At 35.4% G+C, this 10,754-nt stretch overlaps 1 pseudogene; it reads left to right on the top strand.

Annotated features, from left to right (window-relative positions):
* Nucleotides 1-3,093: 3,093 nt before the first annotated feature.
* On the top strand, nucleotides 3,094-7,887 carry LOC149210455 (non-structural maintenance of chromosomes element 4 homolog A pseudogene; annotated as a pseudogene).
* Nucleotides 7,888-10,754: the final 2,867 nt, after the last annotated feature.

Genomic DNA, 10,754 nt, shown 5'->3' with positions numbered 1-10,754 from the left:
GCAATATGGATCTCTTCCCGATTGGACGTCGACATGAATCATAAAAAGCATTGGTTTTCTGGATAGTTTTTGAAGGCATTTTCATAGTCTATGGTTAGAAGTCAAGCATATATAGCTTAGGTGCTAACGGAACAGGTTTGTTGCAAATAGGTTGGGTGTTTTCCCTAGTGACAACACTTTGCAATAGTGCTTAATATATCTTTAACAACGTTGACTATTTAGGGATTTTATTAGTTAAAGTTATGTTATTTTTTTAATTGTAGTCATTGATGTGTAGCAGTGTATGGTTAAGTTTTTACAATTTTTTTTTGTTATTTTTGTGTTGCTTTTATTTAAAAGTGGATTTAGTGATTGTATCTAATATTTAAAATGTGTATTTTTATATAAAATTATAAATTTAAATGTATAAGGTTTTTTTATATATATTTTTATAAATTAGTAATGTATATAGATATTTTATATATATTTTTATAAATTAGTAGTTATATAATTTAGTAAATTTTTCTAGTTAATTAATTATTTTATATAAAAATTGGGACACAATACTTTTTTTTTCCATTGGTGTGGTTTATAACCTCTCAAATGATTGGAAATCGATTTTGATAAAACCATCCTATAGAAACTTTTATCAACTATTAGACTATCTATAATATTAAATATCATCAACCAAAGACATGAATTTAATATATAAAAAATAATAATTATCCATGATCCATCTCATTAATAGTTTTATCCCATAACTACTTTTTTCATCGGTGATAAGAGAGATTATGTTAGGTAATTTGCAATAATAAAGCTTAAGAGCAACAAGCTATTGATTAATATGTCTATAATACAAACATTATTTCAACTATGATAAATATGGAAAGTTTCATAATTACATAAAAATAGTGATAGAAAAATAAGCAAGTCTCAAAAATCAAAATATAAAGTAGAAATCCATAATTTAATAAATTTTAAATACAAAACAAATAGGAGTACTACCACAAGAAAATACTCCTCTCTCTCTCTCTCTCTCTCTCTCTCTCTCTCTCTCGAGCTACAAACCTCTTTAAGTGAAGAGATTTGATACTCTCAACGCTTGATCCACAGTTAAAATGGATCTAAGTTGCTTTAGTTATTAGTCTTTGAATAGGTTACATTGCAGAAAAATACCATGGACAAAAACCATGGGCAAGAAAAACTATGCACTGGAGAATTTTATGTTTTTTATTTTTTTCATTTGATTTGATTTTGTTTTATTTTGACTGAGTTAAAATGCCAAATATTATAACATATTCCCCAGGCGGAAAGGGTCTCTTGTCACAAAAATCTAACAACCAAAAATATATTAAGAGGGGCCTAGAATAAAATACCTAGATTATGACATTTCTTTTCAAGACTTCAAGGTCTCTCTAGCTTGTTTTAATTTATGAAAGAAACTTGATGAGAAAAAACTAATAAAAACCATGGAATCTAACAAAACCATGTGCAAAAACTAGCAAATTAAATGAATATAAAGTACAAAACCATGGAATATAACAAAACTATTGGCCATAACATTTTTTCAAAAGTTATTTGAACATAAACAAATCTAGGGACTAAAAAAGAATGGTTTGGTAAGTTCTAACCAGGGGTGATAACATTTTTTTTAAGTTATTTTAACATAATCATATTTAAAAACTAAAAATGAATGGTTTGGTATGTTATAACCACAAGTGATATTTATATATAATATTTAACTAAGTAGAAATTAAAAAAAATCACAATTTAATAATTTATTTCACTTATTTATATTGATCAACCACACTTGTTAATTGGAAACATTGACTTAGATAACAAATTTTATAAAATGAAAATTAATAAAAAATAACTAATATCAAGAAAGAATATCTAAATTTAACTATTAAAATTTAACATAAAAATAAATTTACTATAGAAAACCATATATATGATGCATTAAAATAATTAATATAAAACATGACTACATATAATAATTATTTAATCAATGCAAATACAAATATGAAATAGCCATTATACACTTTAACAATAATTATGGTAAATAATATATACTAGCCTAGATCCATATTAATTTCGTCTATACCAACACCCTAAAGGGATCAAATCTCTTTTATAAATTAGTAAAGTGTATAGATATTTTATATATATTTTTATAAATTAGTAGTTAAATAATTTAGTTAATTTTTTTTCTCACAAACTGGCAATTTGATATCTAGTTCAACTTCCCGGATGTGGGTGTTTAATAGCGCCGGTATAGCGCAACAAATCTGGGTTGGCAAGTGGTGCGGCCACATGGCCACCCACGCTTCCACCCAGAAGCTCACCACCGAAATTAATGGCGTTTTAATGCTTTGTGTGGGCCAAGGAAACCTCATTCTGATTCATAAGATGGTGATTTTGGACCGCCCTCCCCCTATTCCGCCTCCTTTGAACTGTAACTGTCTCCCTTTTGCTGCAGAGCCGATCTCACGCACGACAATGGGGAGATGTTGCCAAATTCTTTACTGTATTGAAATTGTTGAAGGTGCCCACTTCTCGCATAATCTTCTTTGCTGCTTTCGAACTGCTACTTCGGCCCTAAATCCTGCTTCTGATCCATGAATTCCCAATTCTCTTGCTCCCACTGGCCATTCTATCCCTCGCTCTGTGCCTCCTAGTCCTCATCGGCCCAATTTCGACCAAGCGAATATGCCTCTTCTGTGTCACAAGATGCGTTGTAGAAGAGGATGCAGCAGAGGAAGAGTAATTCGCCCCCCCCACTGTCCCTCTCTGACTCTGCCCCTTCAGATTCCTCCTCCCCCTCAACGACTGCTCATTTCACGGGTCGTTATCCAGCCACCCACAGCAATAGGGGGTTTGCTAGGCGTGCTCAGACGGCTAGCCCTAAGCGTGTTGAAGCTGCTCCTCAGCCTCCTGCTACCTTTGGCCCGATGCTGCAACCCCGCCACTCTACCCAATTCTAGTTTCATTGCACGATGGAATTCCCTTGCATAATTGCAACCATTTCTATTGATTTCAGAGAGGAGCCTCAAAGCTCTGACGTCCCAGCTCGCAACATTCAGGAGAGGACCAACACTAGAAGAAGGAAAACTCATGGTAGCAGCTCTGGGACATGCAGAACCCATGATGAAGCTCCGGACCGAACAGGCGCAACTCAGGGACACAATATTCCAGGCGGCTACACGAATATGGAAGCAACGACAAGAGATCAACAACACGAGGAAGATGACATGGAGGCTTACAGGTGTCTAATTGTGGAAGAACCTCTGCCACCTAATGACACCTAGCTGGCCAAAGTTTACTTCAGGTTTTCAACTCCCGGTCACTAAACTTAGGGGTCTTTTCTGCTGTTTCTTTTTGTAATTGTTGTCATTTTTGATGTTTTGTTCAAAAAACTATTCCACTATGGTTTAATAGGCTGGTTCCCTTGCATGGGCAGTCATTTTTAGTTCTTGTTTGTTAAACATGGCATAATCTGAGACAGTTTCTGCAGAGGCCGATGCCTCTATGTACTATTTTTTGTTACATTAATAGAATTAGTCATATTTAGAAAAAAAAATATCTAGTTCAACTATACTTTTAAAATATATTATTTTTGTTATTATAAAGATTAGTTTTCTATTATAATGGATTAAAGATAAATTTTTGAAAGCCTTCTCTTTATATTTTGTCTTCAAACATGTGTTGTAGTATTTATGGTTCTACAAGTGGCAATAGTTTGAGACAACCCTCTATTTTTGGCTCTATATCCAATGGAGATCAACTCAATCTCCACCATATTGTTACCCAACCATGAAAAGAATAACCCAATAACTATGTGGAAAATGATACAATAGATCCCAAATTTGAGGTCCACTCATGTCACATCCAAGAATATATATAATGTATGTGGGATCATGTACTCATTCGGAAAGTGAAAAGGCTAAATCAAAATTGAATTTGGTGCCAAGTGTTTCTTTACTATTGTATTTGCTAGCCTAGAGGATCAAACATGGGTATTCAAGAATGGATTATGTGAGAAATGGAAGCTTTGTTGATCACTATAAGTATTAAGGAATGGCCAATGTGAGCAAATAAAGCCTATGGGAAACTACCTATGAACCATAGTATTCGATAATGTTAATGATGAATGCTTGGTTTTATGTTTCATATTTTTCTTGTTTTTTCTCTCTCTACATTTCTTGAATGTGAAACAAATGCTTGGTTGTATGTTTCATATTTGTCTTGTTTTTCTCTCTCCTCGTTTCTTTAATGTGAAATCTCCAAACTCCGTTTCTCGTCTCGTTTTCATTTCTCGTTTCGTTTCCCCTTTCTGTTTTCTAGTAACATGTATTTCAAGCCCTTCCTTCTAGCTTTGGTTGAATTTCTGCATTGCTCTCAACTCCAAAAGCAGGTGATAGATGGGATGGGTAGAAATCTTGGTACCCGAGATAGAGTTAAAGAGGAAGAAATATTGAGTCAGACATTGCAAGATTCCTCTCGTGGGGTAAAAGGATCACAACAAGGCCATAGTAAGCCTCGAGAGAGAACAAAGATGCTACTGCATGCAGTGGTAACAAACAAAGTATGGTGCAGCGTCATATATTAAGGTCCATCAATGACATCATATTAGCAAAAATTTAAGCATGAAAATAGATTGAAACAAAAACAAAAGGGAAACCCTCACTAACTCGTTAGGCCCCTCCTCAATAATTGGGCAACATTTGGGTATGAAAAATCAAGGATCCCTTCTTCAAAGTCCCTGTTTGATTTTATAGATCTCTTCATATTGATTGATGGATTTGACCCTCCTCAAATGGCCATTGGATGAGTATTGGGCAGTTGCATTCGTTAAACTTCCTGGCAACTGTTTGAAATTTTTTTAATTTAAAAATTTTATACAGAACTTTGACTTTTGCATTTTGTAATTTGGTGCATATGTTTTCCACTCATGCCACATTTGTTTAAATAAACTACATATTTATTTTTGTTTGATTACGTTTCTCAACTATTGTCATGGATTTATCCTGGACAAGTAATTAAAATAAGATATGTTCCAGGGAATTGAACATATGTTTTTTCATCACTTGTATTGATATACTTTGACAGCATGGGCACGAAAACCCGAACCCATTACTTCATCGCACTATGACCGATAGAGACTTTCCTAGCTATTGAGTGCAACACATAGCCCATATCATTCGAAGATATACTAGTGTTATTCTTTCACCTTGAGATGGATATATATTTGTTTTATTGCAGCAGGGAAACAACCACTACATTACGATACATCAACTATACTCAAAGGCAAAAACTATTTTTCCTATACAACCACGTTGAGAGTAATAAGTATCTTCCCATGTGTCATCATAGAAACATATTCCATTTTTCTAATTCATTGTGTTTCTCATTCTAGTGGCCGCCATTATTGTGCAATTTTCTCCTGTCACTTTTTGCTCCATGAAAGTTGATAAGAAAATGCTAAGACAATGCTAAATGTCAAATTTTAGCAGACATTATGAAAACCTTTTTGATCCATTTTCTAACATGGTCCACAATTTTCTTTGATAGTACTATGATGTATCTCTTCCAAAACTTGATTGTCTTTCATAGTTGGACAACTAATTTGATAAATGATCTCTTTAAATCTGTCTTGAACTCGAAAATTATTGGATGTTCTTGAAGATGGGCCAAGTGTTCACCCAAAATGTCCAAACATATCAATAACAACACATAGTGTAACAAAAATATTCATCCTCATCCAATTATTAAATGCGGAAATATTCCTCTAAAAGCCTGGATTTCCCATACACTAGGCTATTACTTATATAACCCTTGGTTTTAGTTTCTCTTGCATGTTTGGCGATTCAGCTGGAATATGTCAAAATATAGAGTTCATTGATGTCTTCACTCCAACTTCTTGGATTCCATCTCAAAGAAAGGCTCAAAGGATATTCCAAATATTATCTTTAGAGGTGGCCATTTCGACCTGAAAGGCCGAGTATCCATGCCATCAGTCACACTCTTCTATGCATGTGTACATTACCAAGCAATTTATCATCAATAAACATTGTTGCAAGACAATAATTGTTCAAATAAATTTATGAGACATTCTAGATATCTAAAGATATTTCATTATAAAGTTCAAGTTCAACAAAGCATCCAACTTATGGATCATGAAACAGTGGATCCTCACACTAATATATTCACCATGGGACTGAGACAAAGATATAAAAATTGTAAAATCCCTCATGTAGATGAGAAAGTGGTGTTGGAAACTCTCCACGTTAGAATTGACATTCTTACCATATTCAAATGGTGTCCTTCCTTAATGTAAACAACTCTTCAATAATATGGTCACTCTCCCACATGTGTCACTTCTCCCAATCCTCATGCTTAATTGGCACACTGCACCTACACATTCCATTCGAAAATGCATATGTCTTGGGACTTTATATCCACTATAGTGGGCCTTCATCCCTCTTCTATTACTAAGAAGACTTCTCAGGGTAGGGGAAATCACAACTCCCTGCCCTCCCTCATTTCAATGCAACACGAAAATCTTTTCTTGCTCTCTTTCCATTTCATGGCAGTTCTTCAATCAGAAATATCAATTTCAAGCCCTTCCTTCCAGCTTTGGTTGAATATTTTCATTTCTATCAACTCCAAAAACAGGTGATAGAAAGGATGGATAGAAGGCTTGGTACCCAAGCTAGAGTTAAAGAGGAAGAAACATTGAGTCAGACACTGGAAGATTCCTCTCGTGGGGTAAAAGGATCACAACAAGGCCACAATAAGCCCTTGAGAGAGAAAGAATATGCTATTGCATGCAATGGTAAAAATAAGAGTATGGTGCAACATTGTATATTAAGGTACCATTATCATCCCCTCAAGGCTTCGATTGCTGAGGAGAGAGAAAATATTTTAAAAGGAGAATCTGGCAAATTTGAGGCTATAATTAGCAAAGTGGAAAGCTTGCACAATTTTGTTTAGAGACCTCGTGAGCAAGTTACAGATGTTGATACACTCCTTGATCTGACATCCACACACCTCGATCTCACATCCACACTCCTTAGTACTGTTAATAAATCACAAAACAATGATGGTGATACTCCAGTTGATTTTATTAGTAGTGATATTATAAAAAACTATAGTGACCAGGCATATGGAAGCATGTCTTTGGAAGTAAATGACGATCAAACCCAAATATCATGGAGAAATATTGGGCTTTTAGCTACTTCTGTTTTCCAGCATGTGGTAGGAATTTGCACTATGCTTGGACCAATGGATAATGAACCCAAGAAAAGGAAATCTATAGTACAGAGAAAACAAACTAAGCCGACAAAAAGCACTCAACCTGAAGCAGTGAAAGAGTCCCCGGAAGATGAAAAATCAGAAACAGACAAGAATATAGCAAGCATATTTAACATTTTGCGAAAGCAGAAGCAAGCCAGATTAGAGAATTTGGTTTTAAATAGAATATCATTTTCCTAGAAAGTAGAAAACATCTTTACGTTATCATTTCTAGTAAAGCATGGTAGAGTTGAAATAAATGTCGATGAAAATGGAAAACATTTTGTTGTCCCCAAAAATGCTCCCAAAGCTACAGAAATGGCATCTGGAGAATCTTCTTACAACCAATTTGTTTTTCAGTTTGATTTTAAAGACTGGAAGTTGATGATGGAAGATGTTGAAAGTGGTGAGGAGTTGATGCCTCACAGAACCAATCCACTTATGATTCCTTGTTCTGAGAAGGCTGCAGAGACTCCTATCAGAGAGATTTCAAGAAACAGGGGTGAAGTGGTACCTGCAACTCTTGAGGTGCATGAGGATGAATGTGGAAGTGATGATGGTGGTGGAGGTCTTCAAAGACCAGCACCGAAGAAGCGAAATAAGTGTCTCTTATGACTTTTACTGCTTTTTTGGGTGCTTTTTGTTGGAAACTATCTTTGTTTCTATCAGTGCACTGTAATTCATACATGAAGCTAATCTTTAATTTAAGAAATCTGGTATATAAACAATGATATATTGTTCTCATAATTAGTTATAATTAAGTTTACTGGCAGTGCAAACCCCCGATCATGTAGTACACCCCTTTAGGCATGGTTCCAAGGTCTGGGCAGAAGACTGGCATCATGTAAAAGGAAATTGTTTATGTAAGATGTCAAGTTTGATATGTTAAACCATGATTAGTCTCCTTATGACAGTATGTTGTAATTTTATGTTTGAAAAGTGTTTTGAGATACCATGCAAGAACAAAGTTTTTGATTGTGTAGTTGGTTTAATTTGAGAATACATAGAGATGAGAGTAGGGTAAGGCCCAAACCCAAACCCTTTTACTGGCACTACAACGATAGAGAGATCCACCCAGATGCATGTGGAGAATAAGCAGGGATATGTATGCTCTGGATTGACTAATTGCTTGAGCCTAGCTCAAGCAGGCGCCACTAGTAGATGGCAAGAGATTGGGAATATATATCTATTAAGTATGTGTATATGAAATTCATTATGTCCCCTTTTGATTTTCAAGGTGGGAGGAATGCAATGGAGAAAGAGAGATCATATTTATCCTCTATATCCCACCTATCAGGACACTAGGATAAGTCCCAATAATAAGAGTTGGGTTCACTCATAAGTATATGATTGTAAAAGGCCATCATGAAATTTATTAAGCTAAGTCATCCTTAGTTGAATTTCATCCTTTAGTTGAAGCTTCAAGCAAGATACTCAGCCTCTTTTCAACCCTTCAGTCTTCCTGGAATAGCTACAAAAAACCCTATTTAACCCACGTTAAATGCCTCTTCTTGATGTGATCTTAAACTTCAAACTTTAGCCCTTCTCCCTATAAGAGAAACCAAGAAAATCACTCAAGATAGCCTCTCTTTCACACGTTGTACCTACAACAAAACATAAGACTTCCATGTTGCTTCTAGGGCTTCTTTCTTGTTGTCTTATGGATCCTTCTTGCAGTGGCTAGGGCCTCCCTTTGACTGCGTCTAGGGCCTCTCTGAGTGCTGCTTTAGACCTTCCTTGACTGTGGCTATATGCTTCTTCTTGATGGCTGATAAGGGCCTCCCTCTTGCTATGGATTAAGGCCTCCTTTGTTGTGGATAAGAGCCTTCCTTTTGTTGTGTATCTGGCCTCTCTTGACTGCGTCTTTATGCCTCTCTTGACTACATCTTAGGCCTCTCTCTAGACTGCATCTTAGACCTCTCTCTTATTGTGGCTAAGCCTTCTTTTGAATACGGTTAGGGCTTCCTTTTACTACAGCTAGGGCTTCCTTTTCGATTGTGGCTAGAGCTCCTTCAAGACTGTGTCTAGGTCTCCCTTCATGACTGTAGCTAGGGCTCCTTTCTAACCACAACTAGGGCTCACACTATTGCAGCCTGTTAGCCTCACGCTGCCTAGGGACTCCTTCACTGTAGCACTCTCTGCTTCTTCATCCGCATCCGTCTCTACCCACATCCACCAGTCCTACTACTCTCTCTTCAGGGCTCCCGTAGCAAGGTATAATCCAAGAGGCTGGGTACCTCAAGTATCTACCCCTCATCGCTTGTATTCCTCTTGACTACAACTTGATGTCTCCCCACCTCTTATCTAGATGCACATGAGCACTCCCTGTAATCCCTAGCACGCCCCGAGACACTAGAACTAGTGCATTAACTATGCTAAAAGGTCACTTTCTTGTTAATTTGACCATGAATATCTCTTCTACAAAGCAATATTTCTTAGCTTTGTTTATGTTAGTGGTTTGATAAGAACATTTCTACAGTCTCTTCACTGAATTTCTTAAAGTTTTTACATTTATGATTTTTGACAAAAAAGGGCTAACATTTTACCCTAGCTAAGTAAGGATTCTTTAAATAACCTTCTAGCTTGGTTCCTTTTTGTTCCATCTAAGCTTGGAAAAGTGTCATGAATTTACATTGAACAATGTAAGAATCTAGTCTTCTCTAGAAACAATCAAGCCAACTCTTTCATTTTGCAAATTACCTACCAGTTCTGGACATATTCTTTGAAATTTCTATGTTGAAGGTGTTGGATTTAGGTAAGTGATATAGAATGCACACCTACAGTTTTATTGTTCACCTATTAGACCAGTGAAAATTATAGGCAAAATTGGAAGGGTTGGACATGAATGTTCCAACCATACTCTTATTGGCCTGCAATACATATATTCATAACACATACCTACAATACTATTGTTCACCTATTCTGCTAGTGCATATTGTAGGCAAACTGTTAATGTTGGACTTCATTGTCTCAAGTTCACACACCAGTGCTAAAGATGCAACATATTGTGTGCATCCTTAGATATGTTTGACATTGCAAGCTAACTGTTTAAATAAATGCATGTATAAAACTTCTATATTAGCAAAATAACCATCAATATTTTTTTCTAGCATTTTGGGTTGAATTCACAATAGTATGCTAAAATGTGTTATTTCAATGTCTGGAAATTAGGATATATAAATGTGAGATATATACTCTACATCTTTGGGTTATCTCCTTTTCAAATATGATTTTTTTTAGGCTACATGTTAATTGTTTGAACTTTGAACTTTGAATAAATTCCTGAATGGACTTCGTAAATACTCGAATGAATGGACTTCATAAGGTAGTGGTACCATAAATTGTGTTATTTCAAAGATTTGACTTCCATATTTTCACAAAATACAATGTCCTCAATAAATACTTATATGTATAGATACTTATGTTTAGGATTATATATGTGTTGGAGTGGTTCCTTTATGTTTTACTATAATCCTGATGCT

This window comes from Pinus tabuliformis, chromosome 1_2, assembly GCF_031772625.1.
Source record: "Pinus tabuliformis cultivar Carrire ecotype Pingquan chromosome 1_2, CPIR1, whole genome shotgun sequence".
Taxonomy (NCBI): Eukaryota; Viridiplantae; Streptophyta; class Pinopsida; order Pinales; family Pinaceae; genus Pinus; species Pinus tabuliformis.
Note: the sequence above shows the minus strand (reverse complement) of the source record. Positions and strands in the feature narration are given on the sequence as shown.